General features: G+C 37.4%; 1 protein-coding gene and 1 non-coding gene across 6 annotated transcripts in view; both read right to left on the bottom strand.

The window, feature by feature from the left end:
• Positions 1 to 8,858, bottom strand: part of Grid2 (glutamate ionotropic receptor delta type subunit 2) — a 1,450,739-nt gene that overhangs the window by 277,131 nt on the left and 1,164,750 nt on the right. The window lies entirely within an intron of this gene.
• Positions 7,891 to 7,993, bottom strand: LOC115031348. The gene has a single exon (XR_003836989.1). It is a non-coding gene; the product is annotated as a U6 spliceosomal RNA (small nuclear RNA).

Genomic DNA, 8,858 nt, shown 5'->3' with positions numbered 1-8,858 from the left:
AAAGGAAAGGAAAGGAAAGGAAAGGAAAGGAAAGGAAAGGAAAGGAAAGGAAAGGAAAGGAAAGGAAAGGAAAGGAAAGGAAAGGAAAGGAGAGAAAAAAAGATTTGGTTAAATGACCAAGAAGGGAGCCTGGATAGAATTGAACTAGCCCCTTTGTACACATGTTACAGTTGTGTAGCACGATCTTCTGTTAGGGTTCCTAACAGTCAGAACAGGAGCTGTCTCTGAGTCTGCTGCCTTCATCTGGGACCCTTTCCCTTTACTCAGGGCAACCCTTTAGATTTCCTTGTCTAGCATTAGTAGGAGAGGAGGTGACTAGTCTTACTGCAAGTTGATATGCCATGGCTGGTTGATATCCACTGAAGCCAGCCCTTTTCTGATAGAAACAGAAGAGGAGGAGTTGATGGGGCCATCTGAGAAGAGAGTCAAGGTGGGGGGGGGGGGAGACTGGAAGGAAAGGAGGGAGCAGAAACTGCAGTTGAGTTGTAAAATAAATAACATTAGAATTTGAAAGATGGTTTCAATGATGTTGAGCCTATTCCCAACAGCTTGCCATGATTCTTTTTGTCCCCCCCTACTGATCTCCCATCCAACTATCATTAATATCATCAACTGAGGATAGGTAAGATATGTTAATTTAGCAGTTTGTTACATATATTCAATAACTATGTAACTCAGGTCAGTTCTTTGAAAGTAAATTTTACTAATTTTAGTAAATTGAAGATAATTCAAACTTCCTCCATGACCAACCAGCTACCCCCCTCCGCCCTTCCCGAACTCCCAGGGACTAAACCACCAACCAAGGAGGGACCCATGGCTCCAGCTGCATATGTAGTAGAGGATGGCCTTTTCGGGCATCAATGGGAGGAGAGGCCCTTGGTCTTGTAAAGGCTCAATGCTCCAGTGTAGGGGAATGCCAGGGAGGCAGGAGTGGGTGGGTGGGTGAAAACCCTCATAGAAGCAGGTGGAGGTGGGATAGGATAGGGGATTTTAGCGGGGGCACTGGGAAAGGGGATAAACTTTGAAATGCAAATAAAGAAAATATCCAATAAAAAGATTTTAAATTATTTTGATATATGTAATAGCTTGAAACTGAAAGAACTGAAAGCAGCGGCTGTGATGTTGGTTGAAGTTTAAGCAGAAATGTTGCCTTTGAGCTGCCTGGTGTCAGATTCCCTCATGAGCCTGAGTTTCCTAATGGAGAAAGCAAAAGAACACAGTTGTCTCCTGAGGGGTAACAGAGGACTTGTCTCACCCATCTTTGTCCAAGCTGGATACTGTTGTTTTAGGAAGTAAGGCGGGTGGCTTTACCCCTCTCTATAATGCCTCATTTTATAGTCTAAGGAATTTATATCTGTGGATTTATTTCCTAGCAAAGACAAGGTGGTCCTATATTGAAGAGATAAATCCAGCATCTGGGTAGAAAGAAGTAATATCTGATTCCTGTCCACCTCTAAATTCATTCTTGCATGATCCTGGGAGAGTGGATGTTCTTCAGTGTCTCCACAGCAAACCCTAGGAAAGTCCTATGACTTGACATTAATGAAAACATGTTATATTATTATAAAATATACAGTACAGAATGATTATATTTCTAAAACTGTTAACTATTTAAAATTTAAATCTCAGTTACTTTGCAGTGAGCTTTTATGTTCATTTTCACATAATTTCCTTCAGAGCATAGATGTTACCTATGTAAACATTTGCAGTAACTTCCATAGACCTTCAGGTCATCTCCTTCTTTCTGATCAAGAAAAGAGGTTGTTTGTGTGGAATACTCACCAACCAACAGGTATAAGCTGCCAGCCTGGCTCTGGGAGATTGTAAGTCTAATCTCATTTTGCATGAAATAGACTAAGTCAATCCAAGCAACTATATCAGAAGGGATATTTCTTCAGGGTAAGAAATATATAATAGAATTGGCACTGGGCACTCCTGACAAACGTACAACATTGGGAAAAGACAATTATGGTCTATGACAGTCATCCTCCAATCCAGCATAGGCCCCCCTGCCCATTTGCTCCCACTTTCTTCTTCTGGACTCCATAGCATTTAGGAAGGATCATCAGTGACCCATAAAGAGCTTGCCCAGTGCCTACTGATGTTTGTTGGCTCCAGCAGTCGAGAGATCTAAAGCACAGAGCTCAGAAGTTGTTCCAGCATATAAAGTGACACAAATTTTACCATGAAAAAGCCTGGTAGGAATGTATTATTCAGACTCAACAATCAAGTAAAAAATGCTGCACAATAGGACTGTGGTGGTGAGGTTTGGGGGTAAAAGATTTTGGAAGTGAGACCAGGGACTTTCTTCTGACAGGAATGGCCATGGTTTCTGTATTTGGGAATTGTCTTAGGTTACAAAATCCTGAGCCTGAAGACATGACATTTTAACTTGTGTTTCAATGTGTGAACAAATTATTTAACCTTCATTGAATCATAATTTCTTTTTCTAATGAACATGGGCAGATGATGCTTCTGTATGAAAGTGATTCAAGTTTTGAATTAGATACTTTATATAAGACACAGTTATATTGATAAGTTCCTAAGTGCATGATTATGAGATGTAGTTATCAACTTTAATATTACCATTATTATTGCTCTCTCTCTCTCTCTCTCTCTCTCTCAATATATATATATATATATATATATATATATATATATATAGCCATGCAGTTGGCATATTTTAATTGCCATCCCTCATTTTTCTACCAATTAGATGTTCTTCAATAATTTCTCTTGCTTTCATGTCACTGTTCTGTTTGTGTTGCTCCCTTTTCTGCACAGTTATTAGGTTCAGTAATAGTAGGCACCTTGGACCATCTAATACTTCAATCAGTCACTGCCTTTGCCTTTTGATTCCAGTTGTATTTCCATTTTTACAAAGACCATTATTTCTAAGTGTTTTGGCCATCTGCACTTTAGCCCACAGGTAGAACGTTCTTCATGTGAACAATATATCCACTTAATATATAGTGTAGGGTACTTCTACTGTGGCATCAATGAGTATTTTCTGCATGTTCCAACAGTCTTAGAAAAATCATAGAGACATTTTAGCTTTCAAGTGTTTTGGAGAATTGCATTTTATTTCTTTCAGAAGCAGCTTCCTTCGTTCCTCATCAACATTCACCAACTCATAAGCTAACACTGCACCCCTTCATGCCTTCATTTATCCCAAATCCACATATTTGGAGATATTTTTCCACCAAGCTTCTTTGTATTACCTGGTGGAATCTTTTCCTTTGAGATCATACAGCATTGTCTTTTCACTGTTCCTCAAAAACTGGAATTAGATCCACATTCGGGCAACATTTGATGAAATATCACTTCCTTAACTACAAAGTTTTTGAAATTTATATTTGAAATTCTGTACTCAGCTGTTTGTCTGGAATAACAGCCAGCAATGAACCAGACTTCCCTTTTTATTTTAAATGTACTCTTCTTAAAGCATTACTTTTATTTTATTTTTGGAAAGCCAGTATTCCTATTGAAGTTTTACTGGAAAGAATCAGACATACACTATATATTATAAGCCTCTTAATAGGTTCAGTTTACACCATAGGAGAGTCGTGCTTTCTGAGAGAATGCTTGGGCATTTCTCTTGTAACAAAATTAGCTGTGAAGTGTCAGAATGCCTCCAGTGAGTTACTTGCCAAAACACTTTGCCTTGTATGTGAAATAAATTCAGATGCCAGGAAAATAAAAAAGGAAATCCAAACAAACAACAGTGAGGAAAGCCTTTGGAGAAGCCGCGGGCATAGTCTGGCAGCTTTGGAACCTGGAATAGAGAAAAATGTCTGCTCATAAGAGCAGTCATGATGAGGAGAAGGGCTTGTCTGCTGAGTGATTTCTAGATGAAACATCAGAAGCATGATGACACAGGAAACCTATCTACTGACTCTGTTCCATGAAATGGTGGGATAGTATGGAAAGGATAGATGGTTTTAATAGTAAAGAAGTTATCAAAATAACAAGAATATGGAAGAAAATCCACCACTTAATATTGATCATTGTTACAGATTGTTCAACTTTAGCATTTTTGTTCGTTTTTGTTTTCTGGTGACTATTTGATCATTGGGAGGAAGGAGAGTACACATGGCCTTCGTTCAGAAGCATGGAGTAAATACCCTCTAAAGGCTGTTTCCCTCCCTGTTGCTAGTATGGCTAATGGCTATATTCTCTAGGTAATCCCCTTGCTCATTTTCATAGATTCATCATAGGAAACTTCCCTGTCTCCCTGATTATAGAAGGATGTGGAAAATAAACAACAGAATGGAAAGTCTTCTTCATATCGTAAGGGAAATGTGGTTTTCAGAGTCTGGTTTCTGCTCCACTGAAATCACTCCAGTTTCATCCTCAGCCTTGTAGCTGACTACTTGCAAGTGCTTCTCCTCTCACCCTGCCTCCATTGTCTGGAGGCTTCAAAGAGCCCTGTTGTAGACTCAGCTTTCCTCCATCTTGTGAACCCTTTAGCATTTCCCATTTTGTCCATTCCCTTTCCTTTGTTTCAGCCACAGATACCTAGAAACACTTTCTACCTGGGATCCCCCAAACCCCATATGGCCACATCTGACAGTGACTCAGGTAGAAGATTAAAACTATTCTTTCAGTCCTCCATCATAATTTCTCCAGTCAGTGGATATTTTAACCCTTTGTCCAGACTAGCCAGGTTCTCTCAATCATGTTCATCCCTGTTGCTACAGATTGATCTTTGCCTCTTTAAAACCTACTTTGCAGGATCTCCAATTCCCATCAACCACACCTCCAAATCCTTGTCATCTTCACATCTTGGTATGAACTGGATCCCTTTAACTCTGTCGTAAACCTCTTCTTAGCCTATTCTGGTAGCTCTCTTTTATTTTTTTCTGCCATCCACCCAGGCTGCGGAAGTACTCTCCACCAGACAAACCAGAGCTGCTAACCTTTCATAAGACCCAGAGAGAGCAACAGAATCAAAGAATGGAATATTCACTCAACAAAGACAAGACCAGATATCAACACTGAAAATTACCTCAAGCATCCTAAACCCAAATTCCTTGACACCAGTGCAAAAATACAACACAATATCAACTAGAACCCAGCAACTCTACTAGAGCACAAGGCAAGGACTTCAAAATACCAATTATGGATATGTTCAAAGACCTTAAAGAAAATATGAATAAATCCTTTAATGAAGTCTGTGAAAACAGAAACAAACTAGAAAGAAATGATAAAGACCTGGAAATTGAAATAAAATCATCAAAGGAAACACAAACTGAGCTAAAACTGTAAATGAAAGAATTTAAGAAGTCAAACAAAAACCTCAGAGGTAAGTCTAACCAATAAGTGTGTGAGAAATGAAATGAAAAAGAAAAATCTAAGTCTTTAATATTGAATGAAAATGAAAACACAATATGGCCAAACCTATGGGCCACATGTTCTAAGAGTGTGTCTAAAAAAAGAAAGAGCAAAAGAAAGAAAGAAAGAAAGAAAGAGAGAGAGAGAAAAAGAGAGAGAGAGAGAGAGAAAGAAAGAAAGGAAGGAAGGAAGGAAGGAAGGAAGGAAGGAAGGAAGGAAGGAAGGAAGGAAGGAAATAAGAAGGGGAAAATAACACTTACAAAGAGTAGATGGCAAGAAAAAAAAATCAAACCTGAGGCTAAAACCAATAAATCAAAAAACAACAAAAAATATAATACATAGAGTCAAGGAAATAAAGAGGCACTCCTCTAAAAAAATGATAACTGTGATAAACCCTTCACCAATTTAACTAAAAGATAAAGAAAGTATTAAAATTAGAAATAAAAAGATGATATCACAAAAGACTCAAGGAAATCCACAGAATCATAAGTACGTACTTAAGACAAAACCAAAACCAAACAGAAATAAACAACAACAAAAGTGAAAAGCAAGCAAGCAAACAAACAAACAAAAAACCAACCTGTACTCAACCAAACTGTAAAACCTAAAAGAAATGGTTAAATTTTCTGGCAAAGTTCAGTCAAGATCAGATAAGGAATTCAAACAGAACCATAACTCTTCATAAAGTAGATGCAATAATTAAAAGCCTCTGAACAACAAAACCCAGGGCCAGATGGATTTAGTGGAAAATTCTAACAGATCTTCAAAGAGGAATTAGCTAGTGCCAATATATCTCTAATTATCTTACAAAATAGAAACTGAAAGAATGTTAACTAATTCTTTTTATGAGGCCACTATTATCTTGACACCTAAAACACTCAAAGTTCCATCAAAGAAAGAAAATGACTAAGCCTATATCCTTTATGTGTGCATATGTAAATATTCTCAATAAAATTCGAGTAAACCAAACTGAGAACACATCAAAAGGATTATATACCAAAATCTTGCAGGCTTCATCTCACAAGTACAGTGACAGTTCAACAGATGTAAATCAATAAATATAATCCATGACATAAACATACTGAAAGACAACTACAAGATCATTTTGACAAAAATCCAATACTCTTCATTATGAAACGTATAGGGAGACTAGCAATTTAAGCACATAAAACTAAAAGGAACTCAAAGCATTTTCACTATAATTAGGAAACAGACAAGAATGTCCACTCTAGACCATATCTATTCAATAAAATCCTATTGAATCTTATCTAGATTTACTTTAAATCTTATCTAGAACAATAAAACAACCAAAAGGGCTCAAGCAGATACAAATTGGAAGGGAAAATGTCAAAGTATCTGTTATGTGGATGATAAGATTTACATAAAATTTATAAAATTCTACCAAGGAACTTCCATAGCTGATTAACACTTCTAGCAAAATAACAAGATACAAAATTAGCACACACACACACACACACACACACACACACACACACACACAACCAGTAGTCTTCCTGAATACAAATGGCAAACACACTGAAAGAGAAATCAGGGAAACAAAACATTTTACAATAGCCTCAAATATCACTTTAGGAGAGCACTAATCAAGCAAGTGAAAGACTTATAAATAAAAACTTCAATACATTGAAGAAATTGTAGAAGATGTTAGAAGATGGAAATGATACCTGTGTTCATGGATTGGCTGGATTAATATAATAAATATGGTGACCCTATCAAAATAATTTATAGATTTATTGGAATTCCTTTTAAAACTCCAATACATTTAAAATGTAAATAAAGAAAATATCTAATAAAAAATCCAATACAATTTTCACAGAAGTTGAAATGAAAATGCTCACAAAGTTAAGCTTCATATGGAAACACAGACAGACAGACAGACAAATCAAATAGAATCAAATCAAAACAAAAAATCAAAAGAAAATAGAATAAGTAAGTCAATCCTGAATTATAAAATAACTACTGGAGGTATCACCATCTCTGACATTAAATTGTACTACAGAGCTATAGTAGTAAAAGCATTATGGTATTGTAATAAAAAAAAAATAAAACTGACTTGACCAATGCGTAATGCTGGGAGGGAGTCTTCATCTAAGTAGTCATGTCTTCTAGTACTTCCCTGCCTGTCCCTGTTTCAGCTTTCTCTCTACCTGTGTCCTGAAATTCTCATCTTCCCCTAAATGTTACTACAGAGGACACTAGGCAAAAGTATCCTCTATTTCATGGGCTCTGAACTCTTACAGGATGGCTTCAATCTTTCCTATAGTCCAATCTATGTAGTAGAGGCCAACCTTAAACTCCTAATTCTCCTCCTGCCTCCATTTCCTAACTGCTTGAATTACAGGATGTTTTGTCACTAACAGCTGGATATTTATTTACTAATTTATTGTTTATAGTTATGTTTTCTTAATAGCTTCATTTCTCATATAATACATCCTGATTGTAGTTTCCTCTCGCTTTGTTCCTCTCCATTCATCCCCATCTCACCTTCCCTGAAAATCAGTTTTCTTTCTGTCTCTCATTAGAAAAGAACAGGCTTAAAATATGGAATGCTTCACAAATTTGCATTGCATCCTTGCCTAGGAACCATGCTACTGTTCTCCCAATTGATCCAATTTTATTATATTTGCTGCCCAAGCAAACTCTTGAAATTTATTTTTAAGGATTGCTTAAGTATGAGTCAGAGTTCCAAATGTTCTTAGTTTAGAAAAAGTATGCATCAACATGCACAAGGAAAATATTTCTCCCTTCTAGAATGCCTTATGTTTGGGGGATTTTGGTCTTAGGAAATAGTTGCTCAATAAATGCCACTGAAACTATTCCTAAAAGATTTAGGGGGCTCAAGCCACTCTTCTCAGTACAGTTGTTAGGATCACCCCTTACATTTAAATGGTTTAGGTAGAGTGGCCACAGGTAAGTTGGAAGTTTGTGGGAAACAGATGTGAGAAAGATGGATGTCTAGGACAACTTAGGAGAGAATATGACTGCCCATCAGAAGATCTATATTTCCCTTACAAATTGATAGCTGAATCATACATGTGGATAACATAAGTGATGTTAAGAAGACAGGAGATAACAGAAATGTTCAGCATTTCGTAGTACTGTTAAGGATACATAACAATTTTTTTCTAACATGTATTTGGCATACAGCTGAAACCCAAAAACTTAGGAAGCTAAAACAGGAGTATCCTTGATTGCAAGCCAGTCTGATCTACTGAGAAATAACCTGTTGAAAAGCAAAAGCAAGTGACAAGGGAGCACTTTGCCAGAGCATCTGCAGGAGACATCTTGGTTCCCACACTCCACCTAGACTAGTCTGCACAGGAGAGCTTGTGGACTACAGAAGCTAAGAGCTTCTGGGACAGGTCCTGTTTCGGGCCTTCATCTTCTGACAGGAGGCAAGTCTGTACGCCAGATATCTGTGCACCTTCCCTGAAAGAGGAGAGCCTGCCTGCAGAGAGTGCTCTAACCACTGAAACTCAGGAGAGAGCTAGTCTCCCAGGTCT

The sequence above is a fragment of the Mus caroli genome, chromosome 6 (assembly GCF_900094665.2).
Source record: "Mus caroli chromosome 6, CAROLI_EIJ_v1.1, whole genome shotgun sequence".
In the NCBI taxonomy this organism is placed as follows: Eukaryota; Metazoa; Chordata; class Mammalia; order Rodentia; family Muridae; genus Mus; species Mus caroli.
This window is presented reverse-complemented; position numbering and strand designations above follow the sequence as displayed.